This window comes from Leopardus geoffroyi, chromosome B1 (genome assembly GCF_018350155.1).
Source record: "Leopardus geoffroyi isolate Oge1 chromosome B1, O.geoffroyi_Oge1_pat1.0, whole genome shotgun sequence".
NCBI classification, from domain to species: Eukaryota; Metazoa; Chordata; class Mammalia; order Carnivora; family Felidae; genus Leopardus; species Leopardus geoffroyi.
Genome location: NC_059327.1, coordinates 34,714,073 through 34,729,514, shown reverse-complemented (window position 1 = coordinate 34,729,514; position 15,442 = coordinate 34,714,073). Strand labels below are relative to the sequence as shown.

At 39.8% G+C, this 15,442-nt stretch overlaps 1 long non-coding RNA gene across 2 annotated transcripts in view; it reads right to left on the bottom strand.

Annotated features, from left to right (window-relative positions):
• The window catches only part of LOC123587445, a 58,014-nt gene that overhangs the window by 15,369 nt on the left and 27,203 nt on the right, over nucleotides 1-15,442 (bottom strand). The window contains exons 1-2 of one of the 2 annotated variants that reach the window (XR_006707323.1): nucleotides 6,736-6,783; nucleotides 2,723-2,826 (exon numbers count right to left, since the gene is read on the bottom strand). This is a non-coding gene — a long non-coding RNA (uncharacterized LOC123587445). Of the gene's footprint in view, nucleotides 1-2,722; nucleotides 2,827-6,735; nucleotides 6,784-15,442 lie in introns of those variants that run through there. The other variant, XR_006707320.1, reaches the window with a different exon arrangement.

Below are 15,442 nucleotides of genomic sequence, written 5' to 3'. Positions count from 1 at the left end.
CATATTTCAAAGTTGCTAAGAGAGTAGACCTTAAAAGTTATCATCACAAGAAAAAAATTGTAACTATGTGTGGTGATGGATGTTAACTAGACTTATTGTGGCGATCATTTCACAATATACACAAATATCAAATCATTATGTCATACACCTGAACCTAATATAATGTCATGTGTCAATGATCTCTCAATTAAAAACAAAACAAAAACAAAACACCACCACACATGCAGCAACCACACATGGGCCTGTTGCTGCTCTGGAGCCACTGAGTCCCCAGACCCCTTACTCTCCTGCTTTGTAAAAACCATTTCACACTTACTCTTCTCCTCCAGCACCTCCTCACTGCTTTTCAGTCTCAGCAAATTACTTTACCTCAGGGAGAAAGTAGCTCTCTGTAGAAAACTTCCATGGGCTCCATTCAGGGAATCTCCCCACGCATTTGGCTTCAGTGTCCACACCCTCTGCCTCCCCTTCTATTAGGACAAATAAAGTTCCTTCTTTTTTTCTCAGGATATTCTTTGTCTTGAAGTCAACTTCATCTGACATTAAGATGGCCACAGCAGATTTCCTACCTCTACTATTTGAATGGTATATCTTCCATCCTTTTATTTTCAATATATCTGTGTCATGCTTTTAGATTGTGTCTTTAGGGATGCCTGGGTGGCTCAGTTGGTTAAGGTTAAGAATCCAACTTCAGCTCAGATTGTGATCTCACGGTTAGTGAATTCGAGTCCTGAATTGAGCTCCCATTGGGCTCTGCACTCACAGAGCCTGCTTGGGATTCTTGCTCTCTCCTCTCTCTCTGCCCCTCCCCTGCTCACTCTTTCTCTCAAAATAAATAAAAACTTAAAAAAAATTGCATCTCTAATTGACATTATGTAGTTGGTCTCACTCTCTCATTCCTCTAACCTCTTCTACTTTTGAATTGCAGTGTTTATGGGATTTATAGTAAACATAAAAATTAATATGGTTGAAATAGCTGTATAAGTTACCATTTGTTTTGTTTGTCCAGTCTTCCCCCCATGTTCCTCCTTCCCTGCATACTTTGATGTTAATTATTTTTTAGAATTCCATTTTATATGTGTATTGGCTTTTCATCTATACATATTTCCATCATCTCTACTTTTTTTTTTTTAATTTTAAGTAGGCTCCATACCCAGTTGGGGCTTGAACTCATGACCCTGAGATTAAGAGTTACATGCTCTACAACTGAGCCAGCCAGGTGCCACTATACATATTTCCATCATGAATATACAATTGGTATAGGTAGTAAAATACATGACCTTAATTGTTTTCAGTCTATTGACAGGCTCTTAAAAAGAGATTATTGAGGAATAATTGACATGTGATAAACTGCACATCATTAAATTACACAGTTTGATAGATTTTGACATATGCATCTGTGAAATGCCACCACAATCAGCCTAATGACCATGTCATCACCCCTAAAGTTTCCTCTTACCCCTTGATAATCCTCCCTTCTGCCCTGACCCTTTTGGACCCAGGGAACTATTGATCTACTTTCTGTCACAATAGAATAGTTTGAAGTTTGTAGATTTTCACATAGGTGGAATCAGAGAGGATGTATTCCTTTCTCTCTGTTTTCTTTCACTCCAAATTATTATTTTGAAATTCATACATGTTGTTCTGTATATCAATACTTCATGCCTTTTCATTGCTGAATTTCATAGCATAATATTAGTGTAAAAAGTAAGAGACTTACAAGATAGATCAATTCATTACCGCTTCCCATTCTTTTGCAGTAGCTGTTCTAGGAATTGCGTATATACATGTTATAAACCACACAAACAATGTAACAATATTTGTATATATTTTTAAGAAATTAAGAGGATATAACAGTCCTTTACATTTGGTTCATATTTTCTATTTCTGGTGATCTTTCTTTCTTCCTTTCTCAACATGTACATTTCCATTTGTTGTCATTGTTCGACCTGAAACCCTCATTCAGTCTTCTGGCAATGAAATGCTACTACTGTCTCCAAAATCACATTCGTAGTCCTAATTCTTAAGCCCTTTTATACCAATTTACTCTTTGACTTTGTTTTTTTGTTTGCTTATTTTTGAGAGAGAGAGAGCGTGAGTGCAGGAGGTGCAGAGAGAGAGGGAGACAAGTGGGCTCCATGCTGACAGCAGAGAACCCAATGTGGGGCTTGAGCCCACAAACTGTGAGATCATGATCTGAGCTGAAGTTGGATGCTCAGCTGACAGAGCCACCCAGGTGCTCTTTGACTTTGTTAATGACCTCTGCCACCTCTCAGGTTAGGAAACATTGGCTATTGAACTCAATTCATCCCCTGCCAGTGTTATAATTGTTTCCCTCACATCAGTGTCACCTGCCACTTTCCTTTTCAGGCTGATACAACCTAAACACTTACCCTAACCACTAAGACATGTACCAAATGCTCCTCAGGGCACATCTGAGTTCACACATCTCGTCCCCCATCCAAAGAGCAAACAATTTTATTTTTATAAACAAATATCTGTAATGGTGCTAGTGTGATCAGGGCTCACCCACTGAAAAGTTGACACCTGGCTCCTGGAGCTCATGGATCTGGGCAGTTCCTCTGGATGATATTCACTGACCTCTTTTCTATCCTCAACCTACCTGTCATATTTCCCACCACCCACATTAAATATACTTTACAACAGGACAAGATCATGTCAGTGTCAGTACAGAGAATTAGAGCCCAAGCCACCCACTCACCTGGGGAAGGCATGTCTTGAGCCTGGTGATCAACACTGTAGAAGGAGCATCAGTGACATGACATGGGCCTTCCTTTCCTTATGAAAGATCCAGGTCACAGGGAGCTGAGGCAGACACACAGATAACAAGGTTGACAACAGTGAAAAGGGCTTGGAGGGGTTGCCCAGGCAGAGGTGACAATGCCACGGGTGTAGGGACACTAGTGGACATAGAGGGGAAAGTCCACAGGAACAGGATCAGACAAGAGAGAAGTCAAAGTAATGGGCAGAGTAGAGGATAAGCCATTCCAGTTTGTGGTTATCTCTGCTTCTGGAGACCGAGGATGTAGCCAGAGATCGACTGTGCCAACCTGTAGACGTGGGCTCATGGTTCGGTGTATGTATAAGAGAGGGAGGCAGAAAAACAGAGCTTGGCACATGTTAAGTGCTGTTTGTAAGTACATGTTGTGACTGGTATAAACATTAGCCACAAGGTTGACTTTAATTAAAATCACATCCTCCAGGCCAGCAATATTATAACCTGGGATCTTGCAACAACTCTGTCAGAGTCCAAATACAGGTGAATAACATTCCCCAACACCATCGCAGCCTCTCTGGAGATGGGATAAGGTGAGGATGACGAGACCCCATGCTATTTTCCTTTAGTTATTTAGGTCCTTGATCTCATCTCCTCCACCACACTGTAAGCTCCCAGGACTAGGATAAACATGGGTCATTTGTTTCCCTCCCCAAGGGCCCAGACTTTCCCTGAGTAAAGGGCTTGTTAGCTGCTTGGCGGGTTAATAAGAACACCTTCTCTTAGGAAACAAAGAAGGTGAGCCTAGGGATGGCCTTGTTGCAATCCCTAAGGAAAGTTTCCAGGCTGCAGCACAGGGAGGGGACCCAAAGGGAGCCCTGTGACTTCTGTTGAGGAGACACAGGCAGGAGTTCCAAGAGGCTGAATGCAGTGCAGAGGGCTGGAGAAGATGCTGAACAGAAAGTGTTCTGCAGATGCCCAGTGTCTGGATGTGTGCTCATCTGTGCATGCATGACAGGGACCCACCCAGGCAGAGAAGAGACCATCAGAAATCAGCAGGCTGGACAAGGGTTGAGGCTTGCCCAGGTCTTGGAATTGTTTTTGCTCCCATTCATCAGAATGGATGAACTGCATAAAGGGATGCCAGCTGGTTATCAGAAGTTTATTATTAGAGTCTTAGTAGTTAAAATTAGCCCAAGTAAGGTAACTGTATCCCAAGCCATAAAGTTTAAAAGGTAATATCAGATGATCCAACTGATACTCAGTTTTCTTAATTTTGATGACAATAATACCCAACACTCTTTAAATGAATACTACAAAGTTCAATTCCCAACAAAGTAAATTTAACAATGTCTACTATTTAATAAAAAATTACCAGACATCAAAAATGGCAAAAAAAAAAAAAAAATCTCCATAAACAGGAAAAATTCAATCAAGAAACAATCAAGAAAAATGAGAGAAATAATGGAATTTAAATGAAGAACTTAAAACAGCTAATCTAAATCTTTTAATATTCTTCAGTGTATTAAATCTCCTGAATATGATCAGGAGGAAATGGCTGGTATTAAAAACATCAATGAAACTTCTAGATATTAAAAAAGTACAATGTCTGTAATTAAAGATACACTGAACGGGATTAACAGCAAATTAGATACTGCATAATGTCAGTGAGTTTGTAGACAGAGCAATAGGAAGACCCAAAATGAAACAAAGAGAAAAAATAAGGGAAAAATGAACAGATCCTATATTAGCTCTGAAATAGTATCAAGGATTTAACATACATGCAATTGGAGACCCAGTAAAGAGAAAAAATGGGCAAAATATTTGAGGAAATAATGGTCAAAATTTTCCAAATTGGATATAAATTATAAAGCCAAAGGTCTAAGAAATCCAACCAACTGCAATATAAAGAAAACCACACTCTGATGGTTAATTTTATGTGTCATCTTGACTGGGTCACAGTGTGTCCAGATATTCAGCTAAATACTATTTCTGTGTGTGTCTGTGAGGGTGTTTCCATACGAAACTGACATTTGAATTGGTGGCTCAGTGAAGCAGTTTGCCCTCCCAAAGTGGGTGAGCATCATGTAATCTTTCGAGGTCCTGACTGCTAAAGCTGTAATGTCCATCTTCTCCTGCCCTTGGAACTTCTGGTCCTTAGGCCTTCAATCTAAACTAGACTCTACATATTGGCTCCTCTGGTTCTCAGGGCTTCAAACTCTGACTGAATTAAACCACTTGCTTTCCTGGTTCTCTAGTCAACTGTCATCAGATTGTGAGACTTTTAAGCTGCCATAATTGGTGACCCGTCATCTGCAGCCCTCAGAAGCTTTTCAGAAGCCCCTGCCTCCACCTCAGGGAGCCCATAACAAGGGGCCAATACAAGCAGGTGGCAGCCACTGCCGGGGTGCAAACCATGTGGCCCTGTGACCCTGTCAACATCATAGTGACTGACACCTCCCTGAGGATGTGATTTGAACTCCCACACAGCCTCACAGAAGTGCCCACACAGCCCTCAGCAGTTAACAAAGGGCCCTGCAGGCTTTCTTCTCCTCCCCATTCTACACTTGAAGAAGCAGGGCCACACCAGGCTCCCAAAGCTGGAAAGGAGCAGAGCAGGGCCACTGTGTCCAGCTCCAATATCAGAGCCCATTCAGCCTAACTGAGCTTCTGAGCCTCTGAAGCTCACAATTCCTACTGTCATAGAGAGAGGGAGCTGGAAGGAAAAGACCTAGAATAGAAGTGGGACCATTCTAGCACATGCAGAGTAAAGACGCAGGGTTAGGAAAGAGCTCAGCATTGGGTCCCAACTGATGTAATCCTTCCAACAGCCCAAGGACATGGGTGACATCTCATTACAGGTAGAGCTGTGGCCAGTAACTGGCCCCAGGTGACATAGTTCAGGTGAACGACTGGGATTCCACTCCCCTGCCACCTAATCAAGGTATCTTGATCATCTTCTCCCAGAAATCTCATGGATCCTTGTAAACCTCTGTTAGCACCAAGGAATCAAAACCACAACGGTAGTGCATCATTTTGTACCTCTTAGACTAGCAAAGAATGAAAGTTTAGTGTAACAAGGGTAAAAGGAAACAGGCACAATTATGCATTCCTTTTTTTAAAATTGAGAGTTATTCTGTGGCTTAACGTGATCTATTCTGAAGAATGTTCCATGTGTACTTGAAAAGAATGTGTATTCCACTGTTTTTGGACAAAATGTTCTGATATAGCTGTTAGGTCCACCCGGTCCAATGTGTCATTCAAAGCTACTGTTTCTTGTTGATTTTTTGCCTGGATGATCTATCCCCTGATGTAAGTAGGGTGTTAAAGTTCCCTACTATTATTGTATTACTGTCAATTTCTTCCTTTATGTCTGTTAATGGTAGTTACACGTATTTGGGTGTTTCCAAATTGGGTTCATAAATATTTACAATTGTTACAACCTTTTGTTGGATTGTTTCCTTTATCATTATGTAGTGTCCTTCTTTGTCTCAATACAGTCTTTGTTTTAATGTCTGTTTTGTCTGTTGCAAGTACTGCTACCCTGGCTTTTTTTTTTTTTTTAACGTTTTATTTTATTTTATTTTATTTTATTTTTGAGAAAGAGAGAGACAGAGCATGAACAGGGGAGGGGCAGAGAGAGAGGGAGACACAGAATCTGAAACAGGCTCCAACCTCTGAGCTGTCGGCACAGAGCCCAACGTGGGGCTTGAACTCACAGACCGTGAGATCATGACCTGAGCCGAAATCGGACGCTTAACCAACCGAGCCACCCAGGTGCCCCTACCCTGGCTTTCTTTTCACATTCATTTGCATGGCAAATGTTTTTCCAACCCTTCACTTTCAATCCACATGGGTCTTTAGGTCTGAAGTGAGTCTCTTGGAGACAGCACATAGATGGGTTTTGCTTTTTAATCCATTTCATTCCTTCTATGCCTTTTGATTGGAGCATTTAGTCTATCCACACTTAAAGTAATTATTGAGAGGTATATACTTACTGCCATTTTGTTACTTGTATTATGGTTGCTTTTGTAGTTCTTCTGTTCCTTTCTTCTTCTCTTTCTTCTCTCTTCCCTTGTGGTTTGATGGCTTCCTTTATTGTGCTTGGATTCCTTTCTCCTTGATTTTTGCATATCTATTATAGGTTTTGAGTTTGTGGTTAGATTAGATTCATATATGATGTATAGCAGTCTATATTAATTGATGGTCACTTAAGTTTGAGCCCATTCTAAAAGCACTAAATTTTTATTACTCCCCCATCATATTTTATGTATATAATGTCACACTTTACTTCTTTTTATTTTGTGGATCCCTTGACTGACTTTTGTAGATATAATTGAATTTACTGCTTTTGTGCTTTAACTTCCATATTAGTTTTATAAGTGATTAATCTACTACTTGCATTATATATTTGCACTTACCTATGAATTTTTTTCCTTTTATAACTTTCTTACTCCTGATTATGAACTTTTGTTTCCACTCAAACAAGTCCCTTTAACATTTCTTGTAAGGTTGGTTCAGTGGTGATGAACTCCTTTAACTTTTGTTTGTCTGGGAAACCCTATCTCTCCTTTATTCTGAAGGATAACCTTGCTGGGTAGAGTATTCTTGATTGTGGCTTTTCTTCCTTTCAGTACTTTGAATATCATGCCACTCCCTCTGGCCTGCAAAGTTTCTGCTGAAAAATCAGCTGATAGCCCTATGGGGTTTCCCTTGTATGTAACTGTTTCCTTTGCTGCTTTTAAAATTCTTTATCACTACTTTTGCCATTTTAATGATGTGTCTTGGTGTGGACCCCCTTGGGTTAAATTTGCTGGGGGCTCTCGGTGCTTCCTCGATCTGGAAGCTTACACTTATGCATGTGTGATGTGAGTGTAAAACTGGAACAACTCTCTTTTGGAGAAGAATTTACCTATATAAAAACAAAATCCTAAAATCATTTTTCATATCAATACAAGTGTAATTACTATCATGACGTTGGAATTAGCAAAACCAAAACCAGTGTATAATCTAAGCAGCTATGCATAAAAGGGAAGAATAAAATAATCTTTGGTTCTATCACGCAATAAAATACCACTGTTTAAAAAATGAAGATAAATATGAATGTACTGACATAAAACAGCTAATGTAATTTGTTATTAGCTTCATAATTTTAAGAAGTGCATCTTAAATGCATAGAAAAAGGCAAGACTTATGGGAGGCTAACAGGCGTGTTTGGGCTTACATTCCCCAAACCATCAAATCCAGATTTTTGACCTTGTCAACATAGGTCATCCTTACATTTATCCTTACATTCATCATGCAGTGTAAACACAGGCCCTACCTAATATAAACTGATATTTTAAAAATAAATTCTGAAATATTACTGCTTTTCTGAATTTTTTGCTGATTTATTCAATGAAAACATTTACAATTTTATGATTTCTATAACCTTGATTTGGGTTTGTCTTTTTTTTTTTTTTTTAACGTAAAAGTAACCGTGAAAAGGGTAATTGGCTAGAGTTTCCACTAATTTGGAAAGTAATTCCAAGTATGCATATATTTCCATAATAAGTGTCTTCAGGAGGCACATCCTTACCAGTTTCATTCTCAAAATCAAAATCAAAACAAGAGCTTCACACCAGCCTCCTAAACTAAGATAGATCTTGGGTCCTGCTGTATGATTATTGGTGGTTTACCTTGTGAGCCCTGTATGCATTCCTATGGATGGAAGTGACTGGAAAAAAATCGGTAAATTGCTCACAGTGGCCACTCAGGGGAACTGAATCAAAGGTAGGTGGGAAAGTTGCTTTTCTGTAAAAATTGATTGGAAAAATAGACACAGTTTGCATGTTTTAGAATTTAAACTGTTAACCTTAAATATAAAACTATTAGCTATTTTACCAGCAAAAGCTGGGTTTATTTGAGGATAACAGATAATTGCAATCCAGAACAAGAAAGCCAGGGTAAAACCATAGGCAGCTTCCCCCAACAAAGTTGGAGAATGCTCTTTTATAGAGGAAAGCAGGAAGTTGGGAAATTTCTTATAAATGCAAAGACTATTGGAGTAAACTGGGAGCTGAAAGTATAGTGGCTGTCCATCAGTTGTGGCTCTCATTGGCTAGGCTGGTGGGCTGCCTTCCATCCTCCTACTGGAATAGTGAACTACTATCCACTTCAAGGTCTGTCTCTTCCTGTTGAGTCTGCAGTTAAGGAGGAGTGGTAGGGCATGAGAGTTTTTCTGTATGAACCTCCTGACTCCATTTTAGTGAGGTTTCCCTTTATTAATTTTCACAAAACAGAGGCATAAAGAAGAAAGGAAAGGGAAAGTAAGAGAAAGGCCACATCAAGTCTTGCTAATGTCAACCTAAAATTGTCAAGAAGCAATAATTTAAGCAAAAGAATTTATTTAGGATCAAAGAATTGCCATTCGGGGTACACATATTTGGGTAACAACCCAATAATGTCCCACTAGGGAGCAAAAATTAGGGGTTTCTAAAGACAAAAAGAAAAAGTTGTGTTTGTTGCCTACAAGAATTTTTATTGTGTTGAAAGGACTTCCACTAACTCCATTTTTACCTCTGTCTGTACTTTCTAATTGATTAAATTCTTTCCAGCTTATCTTTTTCTGCCCCAGCTTATCTTCTAACTCAGGCAAAAGACCCCACTGGCTAAGCATCCCATGACAAAAACCAATATACCCCTCAAGCAATAAAGACTCCATGTGATTGACTCCAAGAAAGTGATGGACTTGACCTTTACCACAGGCATGAACATATCCACTAACCTTTGTCCCACATTTTCTTTACAGAATTTTAAGCACTTTGGGGACTGTTTTGGGGACACTAGTCACTACCTTCCTAGTGTTGGGTCTCACAGAAATAAATTCCTTTCTTGTTTCACCACTCCCAGTCTCTCTGCCTTTGGATTTTGTTAGCAGGGAGTGGCTGAATCTTGCACCCTTGGGCCACAGCTACAGTGTTGGTGCCAGAAAGCTAATCTTGCCTAAACATAATTGGTTCCTAGGGCTATCAATAAGCAAAAGTCCTTTACTATAACAAGTTGTAGGTGTTCTTGCAGAATCCTTGGAATCTTTGCAATTTGCTCCAGTTAAAAAATTCATAATCCTAGTAAGGATTATAAGGAGGTGCATCTCCTGAAAGGCCTTCTAACTCCATTTTAAAGCCCCTTGACATAAGGGACTCCATTTTATTTCACCTTTCACACAGTGGAGTCTTCCTGGATTCTGGAATTCATTCTGGGGCAGCCAGACCTACTTGGGACCAGGATGCAGGGCGGGGGGGGGGGGGGTGTTAGTTCTTCTCTCTATGGGTCCAGGTAGGTTCTGCTGCCCAGAAGGCTGTTCCCCAGGGTCTGCCCACTATTGGTCCTGCCCTGACTCGCCTTTGCTGCTGATGACTGGGGCAAGCACTGCCACCACACCATGTCCCCCACTCCCCCTGCCAGCTCCTGGCCACCAGGCCCACCTTCCTGGGCCAGGAACCACGGTGGGAGCTCACCAGCAGCAGGACACTGAAAACGAGGAAGACAACGGTCCTGGCGCCCCAAAGTGGAGGCCTGCCCCCCACCCTCCTGAGTTGGCAATGGCATCTGGACTCACCTTTCCCTGGGTGTCCAAGGCTGTCAGTGTGTTCTGAGTCCCCGCTGCTCCAAGCCTTTAAGGAGTGTTCTTTGTCCCAGCCACTCAGCCACCAGGCACCTGGCAGTCAGGAGCTGCCTCTATCCCCATGCACTGTTCTCTGTGGGTTCTATGTGAATGCCAGGAGCCCAATGGCCTCACCTACTTTCACACCAGTTGGTATTACCCAGTCAGTGTGGGGCCAATTGGAGGTGCTGAACCTTCTGGTCTGAGCAGGGAAATTAGGCTCAAGGTCAGCATTCAAGGCCCTTCCTGTTCTAGACCCCTTCCTAGGGCCAATGTCTCACCTGTTCATAAACCCTGAACTTCCTCCCTTCCTCTACCATTTTCTGCTCACTCTCAGCTTCTGCTCCTCATTGACCAGGTGCATGGATGTCACTTATCCAGAGTCACTTTGCAGCTCTGTCCCAGTGTGAGGATTCTCAGTCAGAGGCTTGATCTTAGTATCTCAATAGGAGTTGCCTGGCATAAAGCAGATGGGTGATTGGAATGGACACAGAGGCAATGACTTGTGGGTTAGGAATTCAGATGGCCAGTAGGCTTTCACATCTCCCCAATCACCACTCTGCACATTTGGGTACTTCCAGGTCCATCATCTGTCATTCAGGTTTTCATGTTCTCATCTCAACCTTACAGCACCTGCTTAAACAAACTGGAAAAACCCACTTCCGCCTTTCTTCTGGATTTCCTTCCCTGTTAGACTGTTTAAAGCTCTTGGAATGTAGAACTGCTGGTGACTAACTGCCATATGAAACTCAGTGGGCCAAGAAGGGGAGTCCCCTCATGGGTCAGTCTCTACCAGTTGTCCCCACTCAGCGCTCTGCTGGGCCCAAGTTGGTGGGGGTGGTGGGGTCCAGTATTCTCAAAGCCACACAAGTCTAGATCCTGCTTTTGTAATGCTCACAGAGTGATTTAAGGGGTGGGCAGGGGGTAGGAGAGAAGGGAACCCAAGGAAGCTTCCAGCTCCACTCATATCAGTTTGTGTGTTCCCGGATAGTAGGAGTTCAAGTTCGTTTTTCTTCATACATTTATCCAGCTGTTCCAACATCATTTATTGAAAAACTTTCTTTCCCCATTGAATAGTCTTACCACCTTTGTTGAAATTCAATTGACCATCTATACGGTCCATTCCTGGACTCTGTATTCTGTTCCATCGATCTATTATGTGTATCAATATAGCATTGTCTTGATTACTGCCAGATATTTTTCTTAATCTATTGAGCTATTATATGACTTGTGTCCTTTACTAAAATGATAAATCAAATTGATGGATTTACATCAATGAAGAGTGAATAAAGAAGATGTGGTGTATATACATATATATACAATGAAATATTAATTTGGCCATAAAAAATGAAGTTTTGCCATTTGGGATGACATGGATGGAGAGACTTTCACTTGCCAATATGTCCTTTATACATATTGCTAGATTTGATTTGATGACACTTTCCTAAGGATTTTTTTTGTTTATCTCTTGTGAGGGATATTGGTCTATACTTTTCTCTTTCTCTAATGTCTTTGTAAGGTTTAGGTATCAGAGTTATGTTGGCCTTATAAAATAAGCTCAATTTTCTTGAGAGTTGTATAAGATTGGTATTATTTCTTCCTTGCTTTCATTAAACGTTTGACAACATTCACCAATGCCACCAGCTAGACCTAGAAGTTTGTTGTTTTTGTTTGGAGGGGTGTGTGTGAGAGAGACGGTGGGGGTAAATTTTTTTTTTTTAATTTTTTTTTTTTCAACATTTATTTATTTTTGGGACAGAGAGAGACAGAGCATGAACGGGGGAGGGGCAGAGAGAGAGGGAGACACAGAATCGGAAACAGGCTCCAGGCTCTGAGCCATCAGCCCAGAGCCCGACGCGGGGCTCGAACTCACGGACCGCGAGATCGTGACCTGGCTGAAGTCGGACGCTTAACCGACTGCGCCACCCAGGCGCCCCAAGTGGGGGTAAATTTTTAATGACAAATTCAAATGCTGTAATAGAAGTGGTGCTATTCACATCTTCTATTTCTTTATATGTCTATTTTGACAAGTGAAGTTTTGAAAGAAATTCGTTATCTAAGTTGTCAAATATATTGGCATAAAGTTGTTCACACTATATTCCCTTGTTATCTTTAATGATCATAGTGATATCCTTTTTTTTATTCTGATTTTGGTAATTTGTATTTTCTCTTGATGTATTTTGTTAGAGATTTATAAATTTCATTAATCTTTCAAATAACTATGCTACCTATGTTAATTTTCTCTGTTTTTCAGTTTATTCTGTTTTTTACTTCATAGATTTCTTCTCTTTATTACTTTTCTTCTACTTATCTTAGGCTTACTTTGCTCTTCTTTTTCTAGCTTTTTAAGTAGCAAACTAGATAACTGATTATATTCCTTTCTTTACTAATTTAAACATTCACACTCTGTAAGACTTGCTCTAGCTGCTTCCCATAAATTTTAATACATTACATTATCATTATCATTCAGTTGGAAATACTTTCTAATTTCCATGTAAGTTTCTTCTTTGACCCAAGGGATTATTTAGAAGTATGCTCTTTAAACTCCAAATATGCTGGTCTTTTATTTATATCTTAGTGCTATTGATTTCTAATTCAGTTCCATTGCAATCAGAGAATGTACTGTGGTACAATTTTAATTCTTTTAAACTTGAGACTTGCTTTATAGTCTAAATATGGCTTACCTTAGTGAACGTACTATGTGCATTCAAAAAGAATAAACATTCTACAGTTGTTGGGTATAGTGCTCCATAAATGCTAGTGGGATCAAGGTGATTGATGAATTCTTCACATCTATGACTTTACTGATCTTTTTTCTGACAAGTTGTTTTATGAATTGTTGTGCAAGGGGTATTAAAAATCTCTGTGACTGTAGATTTGTCTATTTCTGCCACTAATTCTGTCAATTTCTGCTTCACGTCTTTACTCTGTTATTAAGCACATACATATTGAGTGTTACGTCATTCTGATGAATTGACCCTTTTATGAGTATTTATCCCTCTTCACCTTTGCTAATATAGGCCCTATATTGAATCTACTTTATTTGGCATTAAGATAGCCACACCAAGCTTTCTTATGCTTACTGATTGCACTGTATATCATTTCCCATCTTTTACTTTCAATCTATCTGGGACTCTGTATTTAAAGTGTGTATGTTTTAGACAGCTTATAATTTCAGCTTGCTATTTTTTTTCAGAGAATTTCAGTCATGTAATTAGTGTTTATTCTAGTTAATTTATTGTTATGGCCATATTTGGAAAATATGATCTGCCATAATTTTTCATTTTACTTTTTTCATATATATATATGTATATATACATACACACACACACACACATAGATATGTATGTATGTATGTATGTATGTATGTATGTATGTATGTATTTAGTGAGAGTGAGAGAGTGCATGTGCAAGCAGGGAAGGGGCAAAGAGAGAAGGAAAGAGAGAATGATGTGGGGCTTGATCTCACAACTGTGAGATCATGACCTAAGCTGAAATCAGAGTCTGACGCTTAACCAACTGAGCCACCCAGGTGCCCCTTGCTTTTTTCTTAAAGGATATTTTCACTGGACGTAAATGAATAATGGGGCAATAGGGTTTTGTTTTGTTTTGTTTTGTTTTTACCACTTTGAAGATTCTGGGCTTCAGGGTTTTTTTTAGTCAGTTTTCATTCTTCTGAATGCAAGAAAATTTTTTCATGCACAAAGTTTTCTCTTTGTCATTGACTATGATGTGCACAGGTGGTATTTTCTTTATATTTATCTTTCTTTGGGGTTTTCTGAGCTATTTGAATATGTAAATTGATGTTTTTCACTACATTTGATAAAATTGCAGCCAATTTTTTCTCATTTGTTAAGCCATTTCTTCTAAGTCTCCAAATTCACATATATTGCATGATATTGCCCCCCCGCCCCCACCAGGTCACCAAGACTCTGTTCCTTATTATCTCTCAATTCTTTTTTGCCTCTGTTCTTCAGATTGAATGGTTCCTATTGATCTCTCTTCAAGTTCAGTCATTCTTTCTTCTGCAATGTTCAAACTGTTAATAACATTCAGCTAAAATTTTCATTTCAGATAATGGAATTATCAGTTCTAAATCTTCCTTTTGATTCTTGTTTTATACTTGCCATTTCTGTGCTGAGATATTCTATTTTCTAATCATATTGACAATCTTTTCTATAGACTGAACATATATTTTAAAATCTCTTCCTAGGGGCACCTGGGTGTCTCAGTTGGTTAAGTATCCAACTCTTTATCTTGGCTCAGGTCATCATCTCACGGTTTGTGAGTTCAAGCCCCATGACAGGCTCCTTGCTGACGGCGTGAAACCTGCTTAGGATTCTGTCTCTTCCTCTCTCTGCCCCTCCCCTCTTCTCTCTTGCTCTCTTTCTCAAAATAAATAACTAAACTAAACTAAACTAACCTAAAATAAAATCTCCCGCTAAAAGCGATTCTATTATGAATCAGAGTTAAGAACCACTGGATAGGAATAAACTCAATCTGGAAGGAAGAGATATATAATGGGGAGTATCAATAGCAGACAATGCTAAAATGTTTATTAGCACTGCACATAGTAACTTTATAAATATTTATTAAGCATTGATTATATACCAGGCATAATATACAAAGATGAAAAGATGCTGTACTTGCTCCAAGGGACTTGCAATCTGTAGGAAGACAGTAAAACAACTATAATAAAATGTGGTATTGACGTGACATATTAAACATGCTCAGGGGCGCCTGGATGGCTCAGTCAGTTGAGCATCCGACCTCGGCTCAGGTCATGATCTTGCAGTGTGAGTTCGAGCCCTGCGTCGGGCTCTGTGCTGACAGCTGAGAGCCTGGAGCCTGCTTTGGATTGTGTGTCTCCCCCTCTCTCTGCCACTCCCCTGCTCATGCTCTGTCTCTCTCTCTCTCTCTCTCTCTCTCTCTGTCAGAAATAAATATAAACATTAAAAAAATTTTTTAAATGCTCATATCACAAAGGAGTTTTTTTTTTTGAGAAGAAAAAGTAGGATAATCAGGAAGAAGAATGTGGGAAAGGAGAAGGGAAGAAAAAT